Raw genomic sequence first — 27,408 nt, 5'->3', positions numbered from 1 at the left:
CTAGAGAACTGGAATATAAAGATCAACGTTCTCTATGTTAGCATGAGACCAGAGTCGGACTCAAACTAATGGTCTTTGGATTCAGAGGTGATTGTGCTACCAAACAAGTTTGCTCAGCTAACTTCAGACAATTCCAAGAGTTGAACCTGGGACCTTTCATCAACTCTACTATCCATTGAACAATTCATATGGTGTGCCACTATCGTCCGTCTCAGTCTTGTCTCCCTTGTCTCATTTTGGATTTGGTCGAAAGAGATATCTTGAGTCCAAGTCTGCTCGACTGCCTAATCTCGCAGAAAATGTACATCAGACTAAAGCATTGGGACATCCCATGTCATTTGGGTCAAGGATATGATTGGAATAGAGTTGAGAAATGACAGAACCAGAGCCAAAACCAGGGGACTGTTGAGGAAGTTCAGAAGCTGGAGTAGGGGGAAGAAGGAGTAGGAAGTGGTTAGGAGGGAGGAGAGGGAGAAGTGGTCAAGAAGTGGAGGAGAAACTCACTCCCAAAAATGGGGGTGTTGGTGTCAGTTCAAGATGTTAAGATTTTAAAACTCTAACTTACAACTCCCTCCTGAGGGTTTGAATATTTTGATGAGGCAGTCAATTTCCAATTTAACTACCTTGGCAGATTGTACAACAGCAAGTTGGGTTTACCCCAGGTTTCAACAAACCCCATAGTTGAAGGGAGGCAGAGATAAGCTTCAGAGGAAGAGGACTATCTTTACAGCACTTCTTATGGGCCAACAGCTTTCTAAATCCCTGACCCCCCCCCCCCACCTCCCCTCACCCCCCTCCCCCAACAAACAGAACCCCTTTACAATATGACACACTTCTGGGATTGGGCATACCCTGGGATAAAACAGCCTTTCCAAATGGGAATACGTCATTTTCTGCTTGGGGACCCTATAGCCTTCTGGACTCAATAGTGAGTTCAATAACTTTAGGGCTTGAGCTCTCCCATGTCCTTACCCCAACCCCACACATACCTTGTCTGAACATAGAACATAGAACATTACAGCGTAGTACAGGCCCTTTGTCCCTCGGTGTTGCACCGACCTGTGAAACCAATTTAAAGCCCACCTAACCTACACTATTCCATTATCATCCATATGTTTATCCAATGACCATTTAAATGCCCTTAAAGTTGGTGAGCCAAGTACTGTTGCAGGCAGGGAATTCCACACCCTTACTACTCTCTGAGTAAAGAAACTACCTCTGACATCTGTTCTATATCTACAACCCCTCAATTTAAAACTACGTCCCCTCATCCTAGCCATCACCATCCGAGGAGAAAGGCTCTCACTGTCCACCCTATCTAACCATATGATTATCTTATATGTCTCAATTAAGTCACGTCTTCTTCTAATGAAAACAGCCTCAAGTCCCTCAGCCCTTCCTAGTAAGACTTTCCCTCCATACCCGGCAACATCCTCGTAAATCTCCTCCGCACCCTTTCCAAAACTTCCACATCCTTCCTATGATGTGGTGACCAGAACTGTATGCAATATTGCAAGTGTGGCCTCACCAGAGTTTTGTACAGCTGCAGCATGATCTCACGGTTCTCCTGTGACACACAATCCATTGTTAGCCATTAACAGTCTCCATTAACAGCCATTCATCCTCCCAGCCAGATCATTATCCACTCCTTTGTTGAACTTCCACATCCTTCCTATGATGTGGTGACCAGAAGTTGGGTTTACCCCAGGTTTCAACAAACCCCATAGTTGAAGGGAGGCAGAGATAAGCTTCAGAGGAAGAGGACTATCTTTACAGCACTTCTTATGGGCCAACAGCTTTCTAAATCCCTGACCCCCCCCCCCCCTCCCCTCACCCCCCTCCCCCAACAAACAGAACCCCTTTACAATATGACACACTTCTGGGATTGGGCATACCCTGGGATAAAACAGCCCAGGTACGGAGATATGGCATTGAGGGTGAGTTGGAGGTTTGGATTAGGAATTGGCTGGATGGAAGAAGACAGAGGGTAGTAGTTGATGGCAAAGTTTCTTCATGGAGTGCCGTCACTAGCGGTGTTCCGCAAGGATCTGTTTTGGGACCATTGCTGTTTGTCATTTTTATAAATGACCTGGAAGAGGGGTTAGAAGGTTGGGTGAGCAAGTTTGCGGATGATGCGAAAGTCGGAGGAGTTGTTGACAGTGAGGAAGGATGTGGCAGGTTACAGCAGGATATAGAGAAGCTGCAGAGCTGGGCAGAAAGGTGGCAAATGGAATTCAATGTAGCTAAGTGTGAGGTGATTCACTTTGGGAAGAATAACAAAAAGATGGGGTACTGGGCTAATGGTCGGATACTTGGTAGTGTGGATGAGCAGAGGGATCTTGGTGTCCATGTACACAGATCTCTGAAAGTTGCCACCCAGGTAAATAGTGCGGTGAGGAAGGCATATGGCGTACTGGCTTTTATTGGTAGAGGAATTGAGTTCCGGAGTCCTGAGGTCATGATGCAGTTGTACAAGACTCTGGTGCGGCCGCATCTGGAATATTGTGTGCAGTTTTGGTCGCCATACTATAGGAAGGATGTGGAGGCACTGGAACGGGTGCAGAGGAGGTTTACCAGGATGTTGCCTGGTATGGAAGGAAGATCGTATGAGGAAAGACTGAGACACTTGGGGCTGTTTTCACTAGAGAAAAGAAGGTTTAGAGGTGACTTGATTGAGGTGTACAAGATGATTAGGGGGTTAGATAGGGTTGACAGTGTGAACCTTTTCCCGCGTATGGAGTCGGGTATTACAAGGGGGCATAGCTTTAAATTAAGGGGGGGTAGATATAGGACTGAAGTTAGGGGTAGGTTCTTCACTCAGCGAATCGTAAGTTCATGGAATGCCCTGCCAGTAGCCGTGGTGGACTCTTCCTCTTTATGGGCATTTAAGCGGGCATTGGATAGGTATATGGAGGATAGTGGGTTAGTATAGGTTAGGTGGGCTTGGATCGGCGCAACATCGAGGGCCAAAGGGCCTGTACTGCGCTGTATTCTTCTATGTTCTATGTTCTATGTTCTATGTTCTATGTTCTATGAACTGTTCTTCTCTCTCTTTGGGCTCTATCCCCACCTATCGTTTACTTCTTACCACCCCCCTCACCCAACCCTATCTTCTGCACATAAACCAACATTTTCCTAGCTACTGTCAGTCTTTGAGGAAGGGTCACTCGACCCTCTGATTTCTCTCCACAGGTGCTGCCAGACCTTTTCCAGCAATTTCTATGGGAATAGGCTGCCTACTATAATAATAGCAGTTAATAGCAAAATACAGCAGATGCTGAAAAAACAGGAAATGCTGAGGAATCTCAGCAGGTCATGCAGCATCTACAGAGAGAGAACTCATATCTTTAGAACTCATATCAATATTGCTGACAAGTGACAAGCAGACAGTCACATTAAAATGGCACCAGGTTATTTGAAATCACAAGCTTTCGGAGCACTGCCCCGTCATCAAGTGAAGTCACCTGACAAAGGAGCAGTACACCAAAGCCTGTGATTTCAAATACACCTGTTGGACTATAACCTGGTGTCGTGTGGCTTCTGACCTTGTCCACCCAGTCCAACACCAGAATCTCCACATCACATTCAAAAGGCACACAGGTAGGAAAGCCTGCTTTCCAAACCTCAGTAAGTAACCCTGTCCTGTTAATATTCAGGCCCAGGGAGTGTGGAGGTGAAATCCCTGCTTCGGTTAATGGAGTGGAGGATGAAGGGGAGCGTGGGTAAAGGGGGAATGGAATCCAGAATCATTGCTTTCAGACTATGATTTGGTAGCACTGCCAATGGAGCCCTGTAAATAACATGGGAGCAACTTAGAGGAGATCTGAAGGAAAGAAACATTCACCCAGAGGCTGGTAGAAATAAGGAAGCCACTGCCTGAGAGGGTGTGGAGGCAGGTACTCTTGCAACATTGAAGAACGAGCTTTTAAGGCATAGGCTACAGACCAAGTGTACATAAATAGGGTTAGTACAGCTTGGTGTTTGTTGGCTTGCATAGACATGGGTGGGCTGAAGGGCCTGCTTCCATCCTGTGTGACACTCTGTCTCTATGACTCTCAGCTAGGCTGATGTATGTAACAAATAGAATTGGAATTGGCTAACTGATTAGATTCCCAACAGTGTGGAAACAGGCCCTTTGGCCCACAAGTCCACACCGACCCTCCGAAGAGCAACCCACCCAGACCAATGCACCTAACACTATGGGCAATTTAGCATGGCCAATTCACCTGACCTACACATCTTTGTGACTGTGGGAGGAAACTGGAGCACCCGGAGGAAACCCACACAGACACGGGGAGAATGTGTAAACTCCACACAGACAGTTGCCCGAGGCTGGAATCAAACGTGGGACCCTGGTGCTGTGAGACAGCAGTGCTAACCGCTGAGCCACCATGCTGCCCAGGTCTGGTGGCTGGAGAACTGGTTTTGTGATACTGAGTAATGTAAACTGCGTGGATTCAATTCCCACACCAGCTGAGGTTACCATTGAAAGATTTTCCTTCTTAACCTCTCCCCTTTCTAGATCATCTCCAATCATCTCTCTGTTGAGAGAGCAGGACTGTGGTGACTTCACCCTTTTTTCAAAAACATGACAAAATAAATAACATGCAAATCAATACAATTTCTTCCAATAAGTTACTTACCATGGAAACTGCGAATATGTAAATCCTTAGAGCGGGAAACTGCCTCTTCATCATGTCAAGATGCTGTACACAATCCCGGACATATATTCTGAAATCGGACACCCACAGACGATCGCCTTCACTCTGTCCATGGCCAACTGTGCAAAGAGGAGACAAAATATTTTGCCCTCCAGGGTTTCAACGATTGGGTGCAGAGCTCCCTCAAACACTCAGTGAATGTAAGAAATGCTGTACATGGTCAACAGTGCTCTCAAGCAGCACCCGCTCAGCAATAACCTGCTCAGTGATGCCCAGTTTGGACTTAGGCCACCCAGCTCCTGACCTCATTACAGCCTTGGTTCAAACGAGCTGATTTCCAGATGGGAGGTGAGAGTGACAGCCCTTGCCACCAAAGCTGCATTTGACCGAGTGTGGCATCAAGGAGGCCTAGAAAACCTGGGATCAATGAGTATCAGGGGCAAACTCTGCACATGTTGGAGTCACACTTGACACTAGGAAGACGATCATGGTTGTTGGAGGTCAGCTCCAGGACACCTCTGCAGGAGTTCCTCAGGGTAGTGTCCTAGGCCCAACCGTCTACAGCTGCTTCATCAATGACCTTCCCTCCATCATAAGGTCAGAAGTGGGGATGTTCGCCGATGATTGCACAATGTTCAGCACCATTCGTGATTTCTCAGATACTGAAGCAGTCTGTGTTCAAATGCAAAACCGTCTGAACAATATCCAGGCTTTGGCTGAAATGGTAAGCAATATATGTGCCACATGAGCACCATGCAGTGGCGATCTCCAAGAAAAGAGAATCTAACTATCTCCCCTCAGCACTCAGTGGCATTAACATCACCATATTCCTAACTTTCAATATCTTGGTAATTATCATTGACCAAAAGCTGAACTGAACCAAGTATCTCATGCTAAGAAGCTCATTGCTATTTAGCATAAAACAGCCTAGTGACTGGCAAATCATCCCACAAACCTAACGATTCACTCCCTCAATCACTGATGTACAGTAACGTCAGCGTGTACCATCCACAAGATACCTTCAGCAACGAGTCTGTGGCATCAAAAGAGAAAATGCTGGAAAATCTCAGCAGGTCTGGCAGCATCTGTAAGGAGAGAAAAGAGCTGACGTTTCGAGTCTAACTGACCCTTTGCCAAAGCTTAAAAAAGAGAGAAATAGGGAGGTATTTATACTCGGCTGAGAGAAGGTGAAAACAATAAGGTGAGTCATGGCTCCAGAAGCAAAGGTAATCATAGAGAGATTATAGGGAGATTAGGAGCTGTGAATGACCAAAACTGAAGCCAGTGCTATGTGACAAAATATGGGGGGGATGGGGGGGGATGGGTGAAGCAGAGGCAAAATGGAAAACAGGGGAGAAGGGTAGCAAAGGGGGAAGAGGAGAGGAAAAAGGTGATGAGAGAGTGGGGAGTGAGAGAAAGGGAGACAATCAAGAAATAAGAGGTACAGAACAGTGAAAAAAAAATTTAAAAAAATAAATAAAATAAATGAAATAAAATTACGGAGCAGAATGAAACCAGAGGGGTCGAGATGGGATAATCATCTGAAGTAGTTGGATTCAATGTTGAGACCGGCAGGCTGTAACGTGCCTAGTCGGAAGATGAGATGCTGTTCCTCCAATTTGCGTTGAGCTTCACTGGAACATTGCAGCGGGCATCACCTTCCAAACTTAGTGACTTCCACCATCTTGAATGGACAAGGGCAGCAGATACATGGAAACACCAGCAGCTACAACCGTCCCTCCGAGTCACACGCCATCTTCACTTTGAAATCGTCTTTCAGAGTCACTAGGTCAAACCTGGAACTCTCTCCCCAACAACATTGTGGGTCTACCTACAGCATGTGGACTGCAGTGGTTCAAGAAGGCAGCTCACTACCTACCTTCTAAGGGGGCAACTAGGGACGGGCAACAAATGCTGGCCAGCCGGCGATGTTCATATTCTGTAAAAAGATTAATTTTAATTAAGGCATTGTGTAACGCCAATGACATGGGTCCGATTCCTCTGTCAACAGTGGTTGTTCATGTGGATCTGCCTCCTTTCTTCATGTGGAGAGGGGCCACTCAATTCCATAATCAATTCTCTCTCTCTCTCTCTCTCTCCCTCTCTGATACAGAGAGATGTTTTAGATTCTCCGTGGGCTAATTTTTGAACTACCTTGTGTTGGCAGTACATGGCAGGAGCTGAGTGAAGGCATGAGGTGAAACTTGGTACTTCTGTGTTCAGGCAGAGATGATTAGTGAAAGTTTTCTTTGATCACTAATCAACAATCCACCCCCTCTGAAAATGTGGCATTGGGTACTGAAACTGTAGAAACATTAGAAAATAGAAACGGAAGTAGGCCATTTGGCCCTTTGAGTCTGCCCCATCATTAAATATGATCGTAGTTGACAGTACCTATTCCTGCTTTCCCACCGTACCCATTAATTCTCAAATCCCTCGACATAGGTGATTTCTATTTTTGTCTCCTTCTCTTTTTGAATAAGGGTGTTACGTCGGCAGTTTTCCAATCCTCTGGGAATTTTCCAGAATTTGATGAATCTTGGATGATTAACATCAATATGTCCATGCTCTCTGTACCTATGTGTTTCAGAATGCTAATAAACAATTAGGTCCAGGGGATGTATTGGCCTTTAGTCCCAGACAGCCACCCCATTTGGCCAGGCGATGACTTTCTCTTAATTGGTCAGTTAAGTGGCTCCATTAGGTTCTGAGAACTGGGAACCATCCTCCACCTTCCCTCTTGTAGGCACAACACCATGGCAATGAGAGGGTGATGGGCACGCGATCCACCTTCCTTATTATCTCCAGGCTGTCACCCCCATCCCCCTGCCCCCAAATCATAGAATCTCTACAGTGTGGAAACAGGCCATTCGGCCCAACAAGTCCACACCGACCTTCTGAGAATAACTCACCCAGACCCATTCCCCTGCCCTGTTACTCTACATTTACCCCTGACTAATGCACCTAACCGACATATCCCTGAACATTATGGGGCAATTTAGCATGGCCAATTCACCTGACCTGCACATCTTTGGAACTGTGGGAGGAAACTGGAGCACCCGGAGGAAACCCACGCAGACACGGGGAGAATGTGCAAACTCCACACAGACAGTCACCTGAGGTTGGAATCAAACCCGGATCCCTAGCAGTGTGAGGCAGCAGTATTAACCACTGAGCCACCATGCCGCCCAAACTTTACAAAGCCTGTAAAATTCAACCCTTTTTTTTATTTTGAAGTGAGCCATTTATTGTTTTGTGATGATGTAAGCTTAGTAGACAAAAGTGAGTCATCAGTGAGGGCAATATCTTTGAGCCGTAATGTTGTAAGTACAGTTGGTCATGATGATTTTGCAATGATTAGATTAGATTACTTACACTGTGGAAACAGGCCCTTCGGCCCAACAAGTCCACACCGACCCACCGAAGCGCACCCACCCAGACCCATTCCCCTACACCTAACACTACGGGCAATTTAGCGTGGCCAATTCACCTAACCTGCACATTTTTGGACTGTGGGAGGAAACCCACGCAGACACGGGGAGAACGTGCAAACTCCACACAGTCAGTCGCCTGAGTTGGGAATTGAACCCAGGTCTCTGGCGCTGTGAGACAGCAGTGCTAACCACTGTGCCACCATGCCGCCCACCTGCTTCTTAAAATGCTCTTTTCCATACTTGGCAGAAGGTTACATTAGGACAGTGGAGACCAAGCTACAATTTCACAGCATGCACCTGCCTTCCATGAGTAGAGACTCAAAAACCTTAATGGGGTGATGGGAGTGGTATATTGTTGTAGGAACCCATTGGATGAAGATGGGGCTTACCAAGGAGCAAAGATCCACATGCTCCGAAATGCTTTGTAGACTTGAACACTCTACAGGAGGCACCCCAAAATACTGGAGGAGTAACACAAGCAATGTGGACCAACAGCAGAATCCTATCCCCAGCCAAGGTGCCCATCATCAGGGAGAAACTCATTCAAAACCAATTCCTCTGGGCGAGACATGTCATCTGCATAGTGTTTTCAAATTGCGTCTAGAATGAAAGGTCACAGTTTTAGCATAACAGTGGCAGATTTAAACAAAGATGAGGGGGAATTAATTCTCTCAAAGAGTTGTGAATCTTTTGATTTGAGTTTGGATTTGATTTATTGTCATCACGTGTACCTGAGTACAGTGAAAAGTTTTGTTTTGTGAGCAGTACAGGCAGATCATAGCAAACAAGGTCATACAGTCATAGGGGGCTAAGACAGAGATGAGGCACACATTATTACATCTGCACAGGAGGTATACAAAGCAAGAACAACATTATTTGAAGTTAGAAAGGTCCATTAATAATGGCAGGGAAGAAGCTGCTCTTGAACCTGTTGGTGCGTGTGTGTGTGTTCAAGCTTCTGTGCCTTCTGGGGTGCTGGGAAAGCACAGCTGGTCAGGCAGCATCCAAGGAACAGGAGAGTCGACATTTCGAGCATAAGGTCTTTGTCAGGAATGTTTCTGATGAAGAGTTTATGTTCGAAACATCGTAACTCCTGCTCCTCGGATGCTGCATGATCGGCTGTGCTATTCCAGCACCACACTTGCTGGTGCTGATCTCAGCGTCTGCAGTACTCCCTTTCTCCCTTCTGTATGTTCAGCCTGGTGGAAGAAGTTGGAAGAGAATTCACTGTACCAGAGTGCAGTGGACGGCACGGTGGCACAGTGGTTAGCACTGCTGCCTCACAGCGCCAGAGACCCGGGTTCAATTCCCGCCTCAGGCGACTGACTGTGTGGAGTTTGCACGTTCTCCCCGTGTCTGCGTGGGTTTCCTCCCACAGTCCAAAGATGTGCAGGTCAGGTGAATTGTCCATGCTAAATTGCCCGTAGTGTTGGTAAGGGATACATGTAGGGGTATGGGTGGGTTGTGCATTGGCGGGGCGGGGTGGACTTGTTGGGCCGAAGGGCCTGTTTCCACACTGTAAGTAATCAAAACTGTTGATGACAGATTTAAGGAGGCGACAGACAGATTGGTAAGTGGTTGAAGGGTTGTAGGGGTTCGGGAGGAGTTGAGACTGAGATAAGATCAGCTTGGATGGTATTACATCAGGGAGCTGAATATTTCTGACTCCTGCTCCAAGTTCTAAAGGTTCAATATATTGTTCACTTGTAACTGCCATACAGAATAGAAGAAACAGAAGGAGATGTAAGAAGAAGCAAAACACATGGAGTAATTGTTTTAATGAAAAAAATCCAATGCTATTGCTCATGAACAATCCTTTTTAAATTTATTCTCTTGCGGAATATGGGCATCACTGGCTGGGCCAGAATTTATTGTCCATCCTGTTCTAACTCTGGCTGTTCTCACATCAGCCAAACTCCTCACCTTGACGGTGAGAATTCTGCAAAATAAACATTTTGTAGCTTTTGTGGAGGTTTGCTCAGTGTCTGCTGTAAACACAGTGCTGTCTGTTCTGCTATATTGCGCGTTTACTCAATGAGAATTGGCTATAATGCAATCGAAGAATCTTGCCTATTATCTGTAGAACACAAACTTCCCTTACTTGGATCAGCTGTAACATGATTCTGGTCCCATTAGTTTAGATGGTGCCGCTACTATGTGACTTTCTTATAACGCGAACGATTGCGATATATCAGAACAGTTCTTTTCCTGGTTGGCAGTTGCAGACAGACAGAGTCAGGCTGTCATCAGGCTGGTGGGTGATGGGTGGTGGAAAGCTGCTCGTATTTAAGAAGTTAAAAATCACACAACACCAGGTTATAGTCCAACAGGTTTAATTGGAAGCACACTAGCTTTCGGAGCGACGCTCCTTCATCAGGTGATTGTGGAGGGCTTGATTGTAACACAGAATGTATAGCAAAAATTTGCAGTGTGATGTAACTGAAATTATACATTGAAAAATTGATTGTCTGTTAAGCCTTTCATCTGTTAGAATACAGTGATAGTTTCACTTCTTTCATGTGTAAATCACAAAACCCTTTTTTTAAAAAGTTGCATTCTCGGGTTAGCTGTTAACAATGGTGATAGCTAGACAATATGTTAAACATACACATTGTCTAGCTATCACCATTGTTACAGCTAACCCGAGAATGCAACTTTAACAAAAAAGGGTTTTGTGATTTACACATGAAAGAAGTGAAACTATCGCTGTATTCTAACAGATGAAAGGCTTAACAGACAATCAATTTTTCAATGTATAATTTCAGTTACATCATACTGCAAATTTTTGCTATAAATTCTGTTACGATCGAGCCCTCCACAATCACCTGATGAAGGAGCGTCGCTCCGAAAGCTAGTGTGCTTCCAATTAAACCTGTTGGACTGTAACCTGGTGTTGTGTGATTTTTAACTTTGTACACCCCAGTCCAACACCGGCACCTCCAAATCATATTTAAGAAGCAATTGTTGTTTCACAGAGAAGTTTCAATGTTTTTGCTGATTATACCATGACAACAACATTTGCTCTCATGCTGTGCAACAAGTGCACAACGCATGGGTGACTGTTGGCAGAATGTATGAAGGCCATCAAGAAATTGCCAAAGCCAAACAATTCCTTCAGGAAAGGGTTACTTTCCAGCAATTGACCATATAGTAGTACACAAGATCAAGCAACTATAATGTTAAGTCCTAGAGATCCTTGCAAGGTAGTCTAAGCTATGGCCCAGATCCAATGGATTGAGCTTCTTGTCAATTCTGTGGACTTGTCCTTTGGTAGACTCCTGTTTGTTGTCACTGATGGCTACAGCAGCCTCCCAGTCAGAGAAATAGTTGCATCCAGTTATAAAAAAAGCGTTGTGGAATTCCAGGAGGAGGTTATTCAGCCTCTTGTGGCTGCTCCAGCTCTCTAAGTGAGCCTTTCCATTTAGTACCATTTCCCATCCTTAACCTGCAGTCATCCTTTTCAGAAGACACTCTAATTCCCCCTTGGATACCTTGGTTGAAACTGCCTCCAAAATACACTTAAGCAATGCATTCCAAACTTTCTCTACTCTGTATGAGAAGGTTTCACCTCGTGCCACCATTGGCACATCTCGTTTCTGGGTATCTGTATATATTTTCATTGAATTTTCCTCCACAGCCTTTAGTGATAGAGATTACCACAGGCTCACCGCGCTCTCTGAATGAAAGGATTTCTCCTATCTTAGTCGAAAATGGCCTAGTCCATATCCTGACACCGTCACCCCTTGGTCCAGTAGTTGCTGGACTTACCTTTGTACTCTTTTTGGACAAGGGTGTACAATTTGCAATTCTCCAGCTCTTTGGCATCACCACTGAGATTAAGAAAAACTGTAAAGTTATAACCAATACCTCCATTATTTGCACTCTCTCACTTTCTTTGATTATATCCTTGGATGTATCTCATCGAAACGTGCATTATCAGCTCATCATAGTCAGTCCATCCAATACTTCCTGCTTATCAATTTTAAAACAGTCTCATATATTAATTATCTTATTTTCTTTGACTGGGGAAGCATCCTTTCTTTGCTGAAGACAGATGCAAACCATTCATTTATTACCTGAGCTAATCCCCTAACTGGTTCAGCTGTACAGGACATTGGTTAGGCCACTATTGGAATATTGCATGCAGTTCTGGTCTCCTTCCTATCAGAAAGATGTTGTGAAACTTGAAAGAGTTCAGAAAAGATTTATAAGGATGTTGCCAGGGTTGGAGGATTTGAGCTACAGGGAGAAGCTGAATAGGCTGGAGCTGTTTTCCCTGGAGTGTCGGAGGCTGAGGGGTGACCTTATAGAGGTTTACAAAATTATGAGGGGCATGGATAGGATAAGTAGCCAACGTCTTTTCCCTGGGGTGGGGGAGTCCAGAACTAGAGGGCATAGGTTTAGGGTGAGAGGGGAAAGATATAAAAGAGACCTAAGGGGCAACTTTTTCACGCAGAGGGTGGTACGTGTATGGAATGAACTGCCAGAGGATGTGGTGGAGGCTGGTACAATTGCAACATTTAAGAGGCATTTGGATGGGTATATGAATAGGAAGGGTTTGGAGGGATATGGGCCAGATGCTGGCAGGTGGGACTAGATTGGGTTGGGATATCTGGTCGGCATGGACAGGTTGGACCGAAGGGTCTGTTTCTGTGCTGTACATCTCTATGACTCTATGACTTTCTTTTATCACTTTTTTTTGCTATTCATATGCCTATTAAAGGCTTTGAGATTCCCCTTTATGTTAACTGCTAGTCTCTTCCCATAATCTCCCTTTGCTTCTATTATTTGAATTTTAACTTTACCCTCTGAACCTTCTATATTCAGTGATCCTTGCAAGGTGTCTTAACTATATCCCAAGTCCAATAGATTGAGGTCCTTGTCAATTCTGTAGACTTATCCATAGATAGATACCCAGTTGTTGTTGCTGATGGCTACTGCAGCCTCCCAGTCATAGAAATAATTGGGCCTACATCAAAAAAAACCTCACTTCCTGACTCCCTAAAACCTCTCTACCATCTACAAGTCAGGAGTCTGATGGAATGCTCCCCACTTGCCTGGATGGGTGCTGTTCCAAGAACACTCAAGAAGCTTGATACCATCCAGGACAAGGCAGCCCACTTTATTGGCACCACATCCACAAACATCCGCTCCCTCCATCACCGACGCTCAGTAGCAGCAGTGTGTACCATCTACAAGACACACTGCAGAAATTCACCAAAGATCCTCAGACAGCATCTTCCAATTTCAACCACTAACATCCAGAAGTGCAGCAGACACATGGAAATACCTCCATCTGCAAGTTCCCCTCCAAGCCACTCACCATCCTGATTTGGAAATATATCATTCCTGATGAAGGGCTTTTGCCTGTAACGTCGATGTTTCCTGCTCCTCGGATGCTGCCTGACCTGCTGTGCTTTTCCAGCACCACTCCAATCTTGACTCTGATCTCCACCATCTGCAGTACCCACTTCCGCCTTGGAAATATATCGCCGTTCCTTTGGTGTCGATGGGCCAAGATCTGGAATTCTCTCCCTAAGCGCGTTGTGGGTCAATACATGGACTGCAGTGGTTCAAGAAGGCAGCTCACCCCTACCTTTTCAAGGGGCAACTAGGGTGGGCAATAAATGCTGGGCCAGCCAGCGATGCCCTCATTGCATGAATAAAACTAAATTAACAATACAGTTGAATGTGACAGAGAACATACCAGTTTTCCAGCGATCCACCTCCCTAGCCCTTCCAACACCAATTGGCCCACATTATTGCAAACCCCTGAGAATGGAATTTTCAGCAGGTTTGGAACACTGAACTAGAGGGGAGGAAGTTATCCTTAATCCTGAGGGATTGCCTGAGGAGAGGGCTGGCTGCAACTGTCCAAAGATTCCTGATGTACTACCATGACAGGGCTCAGCCACAGAGGTGCGTACTTACTGTGATCATGTGAAAATACAAACATGGATTTCTTCAGAAACAACGACACAAGTTCCGTGTAGCGGCCGGAGTGGTCACCTGCATTGTGTATCAGCATCAGTAAAGCCCTGGAAAAAATAGGCAACCGAAATCACCCATAAACTTCAAATTCAAACAAATTACATTACAGCTGTCATGGTTGGAACAAAGTCAGCCAGGTGGACCTTATAGAATATGAGTTCCCTGATTGGGGCTGTTAACCTGGTCCAATCAGGGAGCCCTGGCTGACAGATATAAACAGGAGTGTCTTGTCTCTACCTACTACCTGTCACAACTTCCACAATTACATTTGAGCCCGAATGACGTTGGAGAGGGAGCACGTGGTGTCCATCAATATTCTCAATGCCTTTCAAGAGAGTAGGACATGGAGGGGGATACAGTGCTTTATTTACTCATCCAACTCCATTTTGATTTAGTCCCTTCCCATGCTCTCTAACATCCCCTCACCTTTGATGGTTTGCATTGCCCATAATGGGCTTTGCTTGTAAATAAACAGATGGATACATGGGTGTGATAACTGGAGTGGTTACTAATTAAAAAAGCATTTCCCAGTGATTTTGGTAGTGGGAAGGTGCTCAGATGTGTGTGATATCATTTCTAGGTAGAAAAAATAAAACAGATGCAGTGAAATCCATCAGTGCCTATCAATGCATGGCGGGGAATACAGTGTTTTATTCCCCATCCAACTCCATTTTGATTTAGTCTTTACACTTCCCCTTCACTTTTGACTTCACATAGGCATTGTCTTTACCAGGCTCTGCTTGTTACTAGTTCACTGGAGACATTGGTGTTTTTGCTGGAGGTGGAAGAACAGAATAAAGTTCTTGCACAATGATGTATTTTTGTACTGAGTCTCTACACACATACACACACACACTTACACGCATACACACACGTAACACACACACGCACACATGCACATGTGCACACATGCATGCACACACATACGCGCGCGCCCACTCTCACACACACACATACAAGCACGTGCACACATACACACACTCACACACTCTCAAAAGTACACACACTCATACACACACACGTGCACACGCACACACAAACACACACACGCACATACTCACACACACTTATACACACATATGTACACACATGCACGCATGCACGCGCTCACACATACAGAACGCACGTGCGCACACACACGTGCACACGCATGCATACACACTCACTTGCACACGCACGCACACACACATACACACACATGCACAGACACGCACATACTCCCACACACACTCTCACACACACACTCACATATACATACGCACAAACACGCGCACACACACGCGCACATTCACACACACTCGCGCACTCTCTCAAACACACACACATTCATATACATGCGCACACACTCTCACACACACATACACACACACACTCACACACACATAGACACCCTCTCACACACACACATACACACACACACACACACAACCACGGGTATTGTGGGAGGAAAATAAGCACTAGTGCTGTGTAGTGGTAGTGTCGGGGGAAAATAAACAGGAGATTTAGAGAGTATTTTCATAAAACAAATAAATAAACCAGAGTGTCAGGGGTTCTGTTCAGTTTAGGATCCATATCTGTGCTAGCTGGATCAGTGTCATGTGTAAATAAAGGGTGACCTGGTGCTGGGATATCAGCCTTGGTGAAATTATTTCAACCATGCTTGAATTTGCAATATCATCACCGTTGATAAGCTTGTCCTCTGCTGTTATTCTCTCCCATGTCTATTTTACCTCAAAAGGGTAGCTTTTCAGATGTGATCCTGGTCCAGCTCTTGCTTTCTGCCCACTGTGAGCATTTCCTTGTCTCTGCTACCCAAATCCTACCTCACAGAAAGTACGGTGGAGCAGCTTGGGCCCGATATCCAGCAGAGTTGTGAAGAACTAGAGATTATTGTATTGACACGCATCAGACTCTGAGGAGACTGGACAGGGTGAATGTGGAGATGGTATTTCTCCCTTGTGTGGGAGTCGAGAACCTGGGGGCATAGTTTCAGAATAAGGGTGTTCCCATTTAAGATGGAGATGATGAGGAAGTTCTTCTCTCAGAAGTCATTTGAGTTTGGAATTCCCTTCCCCAAGTATGGCAAATTAAGCAGATATTTATCAAAGTACAAATGCTTATATCAGTGAATATATTTCAGAAGTGAGAATGGTCGGCGATGATTGTACAGTGTTCAGTATCATTCGTGACTGCTCAGATACTGAAGCAGTCCCTGTCCAAACGCAGCAAGATCCAGGCTTGAGCTGACAAGTGACAAGTAACATTACACCATGTAAATGTGAGACAATGACCGTCTCCAATTAGATACAATCTCACCACCACCCCTTTACATTCAATGGTGTTACTATCACCAAATCCCCCTGTAGCATCATTCTTGGGGTTACTAATGACCAGAAATTCAACTGGACTCACCACAGTGGCTACAAGAGCAGATCAGAGCTAGGAATACTGCGGTGAATAACTTACCTCCTGACTAGCCCAAAGCCTGTTCACCATCAATCTCTGTATTTCCAACTGCTGCCGGGAATTGACCACCTCAGCCCGTCCACCCTCCTCACCCACTCTAACCTCTCATCCTCGAAATGCGCAGCCCTCCACTCCCTCCATTCCAATCCCAATCTCACCATCAAACCAGCGGACAAAGGGGGTGCAGTGGTAGTTTACCTGGCCTGGTAGTTGGCCAGATGCCAACTCGAAGACCCCTTCGACCACGACACCACCCCCCCATCACCAAACCATCATCTCCCAGACCATACACAAGCTCATCACCTCAGGGGATCTCCCACCCACAGCTTCCAACCTCATAGTTCGGGAACCCCGCACAGCCCGATTCTACATCCTACCCGAGATCCACAAGCCTGACCACCCTAGCTGACCCATTGTCTCAGCCTTCTCCTGCCCCACCGAACTCATCTCCACCTACCTCGATACTGTCCTATTCCAGGAACTCCCCACGTACCTTTGAGACACCACACATGCCTTCCACCACCTCCAAGACTTCCGTTTCCCTGGCCCCCAATGCCTCATCTTCACCATGGACATCCAGTCCCTCTACACCTCCATCCGCCATGACCAGGGCCTCCAAGCCTTCCATTTCTTCCTCTCCTGACGTCCCCACCAGTACCCTTCTACTGACACTCTCATTCATTTGGTTGAACTGGTCCTCACTCTCAATAATTTCTCCTTTGAGTCCTCCCACTTGCTCCAGATGAAAGAAGTTGCCATGGATACCACATGGGCCCCAGCTATACCTGGCTTTTTGTCAGCTATGTAGTACAGTCTATTTTCAGCAGTTACACTGGCACCACTCCCCACCTTTTCCATCACTACATTGATGACTGCATCAACGCCACCTCATACTCCCATGAGGAGGTTGAACAGTTCATCAACTTCACCAACACATTCCACCCCAACCTTAAATTCACCCAGACCATCTCTGACACCTCTCTACCCTTCCTGGACCTCTCCATCTCCATCAATCGTGACCGACTCAACACTGACATTTTCTACAAACCCACTGACTTCCACAGTTACCTGGATTACACCTTCTCCCACCCTGCCTCCTGTAAAAATGCCATCCCGTATTCCCAATTCCTCCGACTCTGTTGCATCTGCTCCCAGCAGGACCAGTTCCACCACAGAACACACCAGATGGCCTCCTTCTTTAAAGACGGAAATTTCCCCTCCCCCGTGGTTGATGATGCTCTCCAGCGCATCTCATCCACTTCCTGCACCTCTGCCCTCGAACCCCACCCCTCCAATCGCAACAAGGACAGAACCCCCTCCCCCCAGTCCTCACCTTCCACCCCACCAACCACCATATACATCGCTCATCCTCTGCCATTTTCGCCACTTACAAACAGACCCCACCACCAGAGGTATATTTCCTCTCCATCCCTATCCGCTTTCTGTAAAGACCATTCCCTCCGTGACACCCTTGTCAGGTCCACGCCCCCAACAACCCATCTTCCCCTCCTGGCACCTTTCCCTGCCACCGCAGGAATTGTAAAACCTGTGCCCACACCTCCTCCCTCACCTCCATCCAAGGCCCCAAAGGAGCCTTCCACATCCATCAAAGCTTTACCTGCACATCCACTAATATCATTTATTGTATCCATTGCTCCCTATGCGGTCTCCTCTACCTTGGGGAGACAGGACGCTGACTTGCTGAGCACTTTAGGGAACATCCCCGGGACACCCACACCAACCAAACCCTCCGCCCCGCGGCCAAACACTTCGACACCCCCTCTGCTCTGCCAAGGAAATGCAGGTCCTGGGCCTCCTCCATCACCACTCACTTACCATGGCCTGGAGGAAGAACGCCTCATCTTCCACCACCAGACCCTCCAACCCCATGGCATCAATGTAGATTTCACAAGTTTCCTTATTTCCCCTCCACCCCACCTTATCCCAGATCCAACCTTCCAACTCAGCACTGCCCTCTTGATCAGTCCTACCTGTCCATCTTCCTTCCCACCTATCTGTTCCACCCCCCTCTCCGACCTATCACCATTACCCCATCCTCCATCTATCTCCCACATTCTCAGCTACCTTCCCCCCCCCCCCCCCCCCCCCCCCCCCGGCCCACCCCCTCAGCTCACAGTCTCATTCCTGACAAAGGGCTTTTGCCTAAAATGTCGATTTTCCTGCTCCTCGGATGTTGCCTGACCTGCTGTGCTTTTCCAGCGCCACACTCTCGACTCTAATCTGCAGTCTTCACTTTCTCCCACCATCTACAAGGTACAGGTCAGGAGTGTGATGGAATACTCCCCACTTGCCTGGATGGGTACAGCTCCAACAACACTCAAGAAGCTCAACACCATCCAGGACAAAGCAGCCACTTGATTGGCACCACATCCACAAACATCCACTCCCTTCCCCACCGACGCTCAGTAGCAGCAGTGTGTACTATCTACAAGATGCACTGCAGAAATTCACTAAAGATCCTTAAACAGCACTTTACAAGCCCATGACTACTTACATTTCTAAGGAGAAGGGCAGCAGATACATGGGAACACCACCCTCTGCAAGTTCTCCCCCAAGCCACTCACCATCCTGACTTGGAACTATATCACCGTTTCTTCAAGGTTGCTGGATTAAAATCTTGGAATTCCTTCCCTAGTGGCACTGTGAATCAATCTATAGCACATAGATTACACTTGTCCAAGATGGCAGCTCACCCCCACCTTCTCAAGGGACAACTAGAGATGGGCAAGAAATGCTGGGCCCAGCCAGCGACACCTAGAGCCAACAAATGAATAAAATAAAATGATCTACCTCCAACACAGAGTGGGAGTGAGCCATTGAATATATTCAGGAATATTAGTAATTTGTACATTGATAGGTATCTCTTTAATTTCCCATATTTCGTGAATGAGGCACCTATTGTCTGTTCAATTTTGTGCTATGTTGATCTAACCTGTTCTTAAAAAGTTAGTTAACAGTGATGTTGGTAAATGTTTTCCTACATTAGACTGTGGCTTTAAGTGAGAAACTTGGACTAGGGAACCCGATATTCTTCTGGCTGCTGTTTTCGTTATCAAATCTTATATCGGATGTGTACAGGCGAGTGGAAGAGATGAAACCAGTTAATATCACTTTTAGGGTGTGTTTCTTTTTTCTTATCAGCAAATGTGCTGTGTTTTGCAAACTGCTTTTGAAACTTTTCTGTAAGTTTACTGAAAATGAACTCTGTGACCTCATGTTCTTCCATTATTAACAGACCAGTTGACCCTTTTTCCTTCATAAACAAATCCGAAACTCAGCTGCCCAGATCTCAGTTCTGTTCACCTGCCACATTGTCCCCTGGTCTGGCAGCATTTCAACTTTAAAATTTTTCTGTGTCATTGATTTTCTCCTCAGCCACAGCATCTCCTACCCCTGCCATTCCTATCTCGATGATCTTTTCCAGCATGACAACCGTGGGAGAAGGAACAATGTAATCTCCAACACTCCCCCACCCCTTTCCATTTCTGTCCTCATCCTGTTCATCTGTAACAACTGATGGAGAGAGGAGGTGAATCCACGAGGGAATGCAGATTCTGGAAAGGCTGGTCCCTATTTCCACACTGTAAGTAATCTAATCTAATCTAATCTAATCTATTTCTGTCCCTTTTACAGACACTGACACCTTTTGCTGTCTCAGTTGGACATATTTTCTTATCTAGCGAAGAGGATGACCTCTTTCTGAACGTTCACAATTGAAGGGGTGGCCACAAGGTGGTTGGTGTGTCTGGTGGTCGGTGGCAACCTGGAAATGGCTGGGGTCCACAGTGGGGAGGGATGGAGCCCAGTGTGTGGGAGGGAGTGAGCCCAGTGCCTGGAGGAGAGATGGAGCCCAATATGGGGGGCGAGATGGAGCCCAGTGCAGGGGGAGAGAGATGGAGCCAAGTGTATGGGGGAGAGAGATGGAACCCAGTGGATGGGGGAGAGAGATGGAGCTCAGTTAATGGGGGAAAGAGATGGAGCCCAGTGTATGGGGGAAAGAGATGGAGCTCAGTGAATGGGGGAGAGAGATGGAGCCCAGTGTATGGGGGAGAGAGATGGAGCCCAGTGTATGGGGGAGAGAGATGGAGCTCAGTGAATGGGGGAGAGAGATGGAGCCCAGTGTATGGGGGAGAGAGATGGAGGCCAGTGCCTGGGGGAGAGATCGATCCCAGTGAATGGGGGAGAGAGATGGAGCTCAGTGTATGGGGGAGAGAGATAGAGCCCAGTGTATGGGGGAGAGAGATGGAGGCCAGTGCCCGGGGAAAAGATCGAGCCCAGTGTATGGGGGAGAGAGATGGAGCTCGGTGTATGGGGGAGAGAGATGGAGCTCAGTGCAGGGGGGAGAGAGATGGAGCCCAGTGCAGGGGGGAGAGAGATGGAGACCAGTGCCCGGGGGAGAGATTGAGCCCAGTGTATGGGGCAGAGAGATGGAGCTCAGTGTACGGGGGAGAGAGAGAGATGGAGCTCAGTGCAGGGGGGAGAGAGATGGAGCCCAGTACAGGGGGAGAGAGATGGAGCCCAGGACAGGGGGAGAGAGATGGAGCCCAGTGTATGGGGGAGAGAGATGGAGCCCAATGCAGCGGGGGAGAGAGATGGAGCCCTGTGTATGGGGGAGAGAGATGGAGCCCAGTGCAGAGGGAAAGAAGTGGAGCCCAGTGCAGGGGGGAGAGAGATGGAGCTCAGTGTATGGGGGAGAGAGATGGAGTCAGTGCAGGGGGGAGAGAGATGGAGCCCAGTGCAGGGGGGAGAGAGATGGAGCCCAGTGCCTGGGGCAGAGATGGAGCCCAATGTATGGGGGAGAGAGATAGAGCACAGTGTATGGGGGAAGAGAGAGAGATGGAGCTCAGTGCAGGGGGGAGAGAGATGGAGGCCAGTGCAGGGGGTAAAGAGATGGAGCCCAGTGTATGGGGGAGAGAGATGGAGCCCAGTGCAGAGGGAAAGAGGTGGAGCCCAGTGCAGGGGGGAGAGAAATGGAGCTCAGTGTATGGGGGAGAGAGATGGAGCCCAGTGTATGGGGGAGAGAGATGGAGCCCAGTGCAGAGGGAAAGAGGTGGAGCCCAGTGCAGGGGGGAGAGAGATGGAGCCCAGTGTATGGGGGAGAGAGATGGAAGCCAGTGCAGGGGGGAGAGAGATGGAGCCCAGTGCCTGGGGCAGAGATGGAGCCCAATGTATGGGGGAAGAGAGAGAGATGGAGCTCAGTGCAGGGGGGAGAGAGATGGAGCCCAGTGTATGGGGGAGAGAGATGGAGCCCAGTGCAGAGGGGGAGAGAAGGAGCCCAGTGTTTTGGGGGAGAGATGGAGCCCAGTGCAGGGGGAGAGAGATGGAGCCCAGTGTATGGGCTAGAGAGATGGAGCCCAGTGCGGGGGGAGAGAGATGGAGCCCAGTGCAGGGGGGAGAGAGATGGAGCCCAGTGCAGGGGGGGGGAGAGATGGAGGCCAGTGCAGGGGGAGAGATGGAGCCCAATGCGGGGGGGAGAGAGATGGAGCCCAGTGTATGGGGGAGAGAGATGGAGGCCAGTGTATGGGGGAGAGAGATGGAGGCCAGTGCGGGGGGGGGAGAGATGGAGGCCAGTGCAGGGGGAGAGATGGAGCCCAATGCGGGGGGGAGAGAGATGGAGGCCAGTGTATGGAGGAGAGAGATGGAGCACCGTGCAGGGTAGAGAGAGATGGAGCCCAGTGTGTGGGGAGAGAGATGGAGCCCTGTGTGGGGTAGAGAGATGGAGCACCGTGCAGGGTAGAGAGAAATGGAGCCCAGTGTATGGGGGAGAGAGATGGAGGCCAGTGTATGGGGGAGAGAGATGGAGCCCAGTGTATGAGGGAGAGAGATGGAGCCCAGTGCAGGGGGAGAGAGATGGAGCCCAATGCGGGGGGGAGAGAAATGGAGCCCAGTGTATGGGGGAGAGAGATGGAGGCCAGTGTATGGGGGAGAGAGATGGAGCCCAGTGTATGGGGAAGAGAGATGGAGGCCAGTGTATGGGAGAGAGATGGAGCCCAGTGGAGGGGGAGAGAGATGGAGCCCAGTGCGGGGGGAGGAAGATGGATACCAGTGCGGGGGGGAGAGATGGAGACCAGTGCAGGGGGAGAGAGATGGAGTCCAGTGCAGGGGGAGAGAGATGGAGTCCAGTGCGGGGGGAGAGATGGAGACCAGTGGAGGGGGAGAGAAATGGAGCACAGTGTGGGGGGAGAGATGGAGACCAGTGCAGGGGGGAGAGATGGAGACCAGTGCGGGGGGAGAGTTGCAGCCCAGTGCAGGGGGATGGGAGCGATCAAGGCCAATGCAAGGGGAAAGAGATGGAACCCAGTTTGGGGTGGGGGGGGGGGAGAGATGGAGCCCAGTGTGGGGGGAGAGATGGAGCCCAGTGCAGGGGGAGAGAGATGGAGCCCAGTGCGAGGGAAGAGATGGAGACTAGTGCAGGGGGAGAGAGATGGAGTCCAGTGCGGGGGGAGAGATGGAGACCAGTGGAGGGGGAGAGAAATGGAGCCCAGTGTGGGGGAGAGAGATGGAGGCCAGTGTATGGGGGAGAGAGTTGGAGCCCAGTGTATGGGGGAGGGAGTTGGAGGCCAGTGTATGGGGGAGAGAGATGGAGCCCAGTGTATGGGGGAGAGAGATGGAGCCCAGTGCGGGGGGAGAGATGGAGACCAGTGGAGGGGGAGAGAAATGGAGCCCAGTGTGGGGGAGAGAGATGGAGGCCAGTGTATGGGGGAGAGAGATGGAGCCCAGTGTATGGGGGAGAGAGATGGAGCCCAGTGCAGGGGGAGAGAGATGGAGCCCAGTGCAGGGGGGGGAGAGATGGAGGCCAGTGCAGGGGGGGAGAGATGGAGCCCAGTTCAGGGGGGGGGGAGAGATGGAGGCCAGTGCAGGGGGAGAGAGATGGAGCCCAATGCGGGGGAGAGAGAGATGGAGCCCAGTGTATGGGGGAGAGAGATGGAGGCCAGTGTATGGGGGAGAGAGATGGAGCCCAGTGTATGGGGGAGAGAGATGGAGCCCAGTGCGGGGGGAGAGATGGAGACCAGTGGAGGGGGAGAGAAATGGAGCCCTGTGTGGGGGAGAGAGATGGAGGCCAGTGTATGGGGGAGAGAGATGGAGCCCAGTGTATGGGGGAGAGAGATGGAGCCCAGTGCAGGGGGAGAGAGATGGAGCCCAGTGCAGGGGGGGGGGGGGAGAGATGGAGGCCAGTGCAGGGGGGAGAGAGATGGAGCCCAATGCGGGGGGGGAGAGAGATGGAGCCCAGTGTATGGGGGAGAGAGATGGAGGCCAGTGTATGGGGGAGAGAGATGGAGCCCAGTGTATGGGGGAGAGAGATGGAGCCCAGTGCAGGGGGAGAGAGATGGAGCCCAATGCGGGGGGAGAGAAATGGAGCCCAGTGTATGGGGGAGAGAGATGGAGGCCAGTGTATGGGGGAGAGAGATGGAGCCCAGTGTATGGGCTAGTGAGATGGAGGCCAGTGCAGGGGGGAGAGAGATGGAGGCCAGTGTATGGGGGAGAGATGGAGCCCAGTGCAGGGGGATAGAGATGGAGCCCAGTGTATGGGGGAGAGATGGAGCCAAGTGCAGGGGGAGAGAGATGGAGCCCAGTGCGGGGGAAGAGATGGAGACCAGTGCAGGGGGAGAGAGATGGAGTCCAGTGCGGGGGGAGAGATGGAGACCAGTGGAGGGGGAGAGAAATGGAGCCCAGTGTGGGGGGAGAGATGGAGACCAGTGCAGGGGGGAGGGAGATGGAACCCAGTGCGAGGTAGAGAGATGGAGCCCAGTGCAGGGGGAGAGAGATGGAGCCCAGTGCGGGGGGAGGAAGATGGATACCAGTGCGGGGGGGAGAGATGGAGACCAGTGCAGGGGGAGAGAGATGGAGTCCAGTGCGGGGGGAGAGATGGAGACCAGTGGAGGGGGAGAGAAATGGAGCCCAGTGTGGGGGGAGAGATGGAGACCAGTGCAGGGGGGAGAGATGGAGACCAGTGCGGGGGGAGAGTTGCAGCCCAGTGCAGGGGGATGGGAGTGATCAAGGCCAATGCAAGGGGAAAGAGATGGAACCCAGTTTGGGGTGGTGGGGGGGAGAGATGGAGCCCAGTGTGGGGTAGAGAGATGGAGCACCGTGCAGGGTAGAGAGAGATGGAGCCCAGTGTGTGGGGAGAGAGATGGAGCCCTGTGTGGGGTAGAGAGATGGAGCACCGTGCAGGGTAGAGAGAGATGGAGCCCAGTGTGTGGGGAGAGAGATGGAGCCCAGTGTGGGGGGAGAGAGATGGAGCACAGTGTGGGGGGAGAGAGATGGAGCCCAGTGTGGGGGGAGAGAGATGGAGCCCAGTGCTGGGGGGAGGGAGATTGTGCCCAGTGCTGGGGGAGCGAAATTGAGCCCAGTGTAGGGGTTGAGAGAGAACAAGCCCAGTGCAGGGGAACGATTGAACCCAATATCGAGGAGAGATTGTGTCCTCACAGGGAAAGTCCAGTTTGGAGTGACTGTGGGTCCACGAGTTTGATTTGGAACTTTTAAATTTATTTACTGTATTTTACTGAGAAGAACTGTAATGTTGAACTTTTAACTATTGTATATTTCCTACTCTTTACCTAAGGTTTTGTACCGAGTTACCTTGTACGTAAGATGGCACCATGCATGGTGGCATTGTAAACTCCTGTCTTTTAGTACGCATGACAAATAAACCTAATTTTAATTCATCGGTGGGGCTACAGGAATGGAGGAAAAGCCAGATTTGGAGAAGGGCAGAATTTGTGCGGCATTGAGGAGCTGTATAAGGTCAAAGAGGAGAAAGGTCATATGGTGCATAATGCAAATTTCCAGCTGCAATATTAAACCACCTCTTAGGTAAACGTAACAGAACTTCTGGCACCAAGTTAAAGAAGATTTGGGAAGATTTCCTTGGTACCTCGGCCAATTTCTATTGCTCCTTGAACATCGTGAGAAACAGATAATCTGGTCATTATCACATTGCTGTTTATGGGAGCTTGCTGTGGCTAAATTGGCTGCTGCGTTTCTTACACCAGTGACTAAACTTTAAAAGTAATCTGAATATTACATTCTGGTGAACCAAACAATGTCAAGATATATACAATTACAAGTAGGGCCTTGGGCAGTGTTGTCGAACAGAGGGACCTAGAGATTCAGGTACATAATTCTTTGAAGTTTGCAACACATATCAATAAGGTGGTTAAGAAGGCATTTAGTATGCTTGTCCTAATTGCTGAGACCTTTTACTATTGGAGTTGGGATGTTACATTGAGGTTGTACAGGACTTTGGTGAGGCCTGTTCTGGAATACTGTGCCCAGTTCTGGTCGCCCTGTTATAGGAAGGACATTATTAAGCTGGAGAATGTTCAGAAGAGATTTACCGCGATGTTGGAGGGAATGGGAGGGTTTGAGTTAAAAAGAGAGGCTGGATAGGCTGGGACCTTTTTACACTGGAACGTAGGAAGTTGAGAGGCGACCTTATAGGGGTTTATAAAATCATGAGGGGTCATAGAGTCATAGGGATGTACAGCATGGAAACAGATCCTTCAGTCCAACCCGTCCATGCCAACCAGATATCCCAACCCAATCTACTCCCACCTGCCAGCACCCGGCCCATATCCCTCCAAACCCTTCCCATTCATATGCCCATCCAAATGCCTCTTAAATGTTGCAATTGTACCAGCCTCCACCACTTCCTCTGGCAGCTCATTCCATACACGTACCCCCCTCTGCATGAAAAAGTTGCCGCTTAGGTCTCTTTTATATCTTTCCCCTCTCACCCTAAACCTATGCCCTCTAGTTCTGGACTCCCCCACCCCAGGAAAAATACTTTGCCTATTTATCCTATCCATGCCATTCATAATTTTGTAAACCTCTATAAGGTCACCTTTCAGCCACTGACGCTCCAGAGCCCCAGTCTGTTCAGCCTCTCCCTATAGTCCAAATCCTCCAACCCTGGCAACATCCTTGTAAATCTTTTCTGAACCCTTTCAAGTTTCACAACATTTTTCCGATAGGAAGGAGACTAGAATTGCACGCAATATTCCAACAGTGGCCTGTATAGATAAGGTTAATGGCAGGTGTCTTTCCCCTAGTGTGGGGCATTTCAAGACGAGGGGACATACTTTAAAGGTGAGTGGCGAAATTTAAGAAAAGGTGAGAGGCAATTCTTTTACCCAGAGGGTGGTCCGCATGTGGAATGAACTTCCAAAGGAAGTGGTAGATGAAGCTACAGTTACAATGCTTAAAAGACATTTAGCGAAAGAATTGGAGGGATATGGGCCAGATGCAGGCGGAACATAGAACATAAGACATTGAACTGTACAGCACAGTACAGGCCCTTGATGTTGTGCCTGCCTTAGATCAGACGAACCGACATACCCTTCTTTGTACCATCTGCCATGTGCCTATTCAAGAGTCGCTTAAATGTCCCAAATGTATCTGATGGCAGGCAGGCGGGACTCGTGTAGCTTGGGAACATGGTCAGCATGGACTGGTTGGACCGAAGGATCTGTTTCTGTGCTGTATGACTCTATGACTTTCTGATGGTTGTGAAACACTTTGGCTCACCCAGTGGTCATGAATGGCACTATATCTGACTTATTACCCCTTCAGGGTCACTTGGGGTGCAATAAGATTTATGTTCAATCCCTCCCATTTTAAAATCAGAAAAAAAAAACAGGATTTGCTTGTCAGGCATGACTCAAGTCATTCCATAAATTTTCAGAAACAAAACACAAGCAAAGAATGGTTAAAAGTAATTTCAGGAAATTCCAAAGTGAATATTAATTTAGAAATCATGTCCATGAATGGCTGAGCAGTATGCATTTTAAATCCAGGACTAATTAAAAACAAATGATCTGAACATGCACTGCAAC

General features: G+C 48.5%; 1 pseudogene; it reads right to left on the bottom strand.

Moving 5' to 3' along the window:
* LOC122559236 (monoglyceride lipase-like) overlaps nucleotides 1-27,408 on the bottom strand; it is a 53,443-nt pseudogene that overhangs the window by 16,246 nt on the left and 9,789 nt on the right.

This window comes from Chiloscyllium plagiosum, unplaced genomic scaffold (assembly GCF_037043375.1).
Source record: "Chiloscyllium plagiosum isolate Xiang-an unplaced genomic scaffold, Cpla_swu_hap1 HiC_scaffold_14, whole genome shotgun sequence".
Classification (NCBI taxonomy): Eukaryota; Metazoa; Chordata; class Chondrichthyes; order Orectolobiformes; family Hemiscylliidae; genus Chiloscyllium; species Chiloscyllium plagiosum.
Note: the sequence above shows the minus strand (reverse complement) of the source record. Positions and strands in the feature narration are given on the sequence as shown.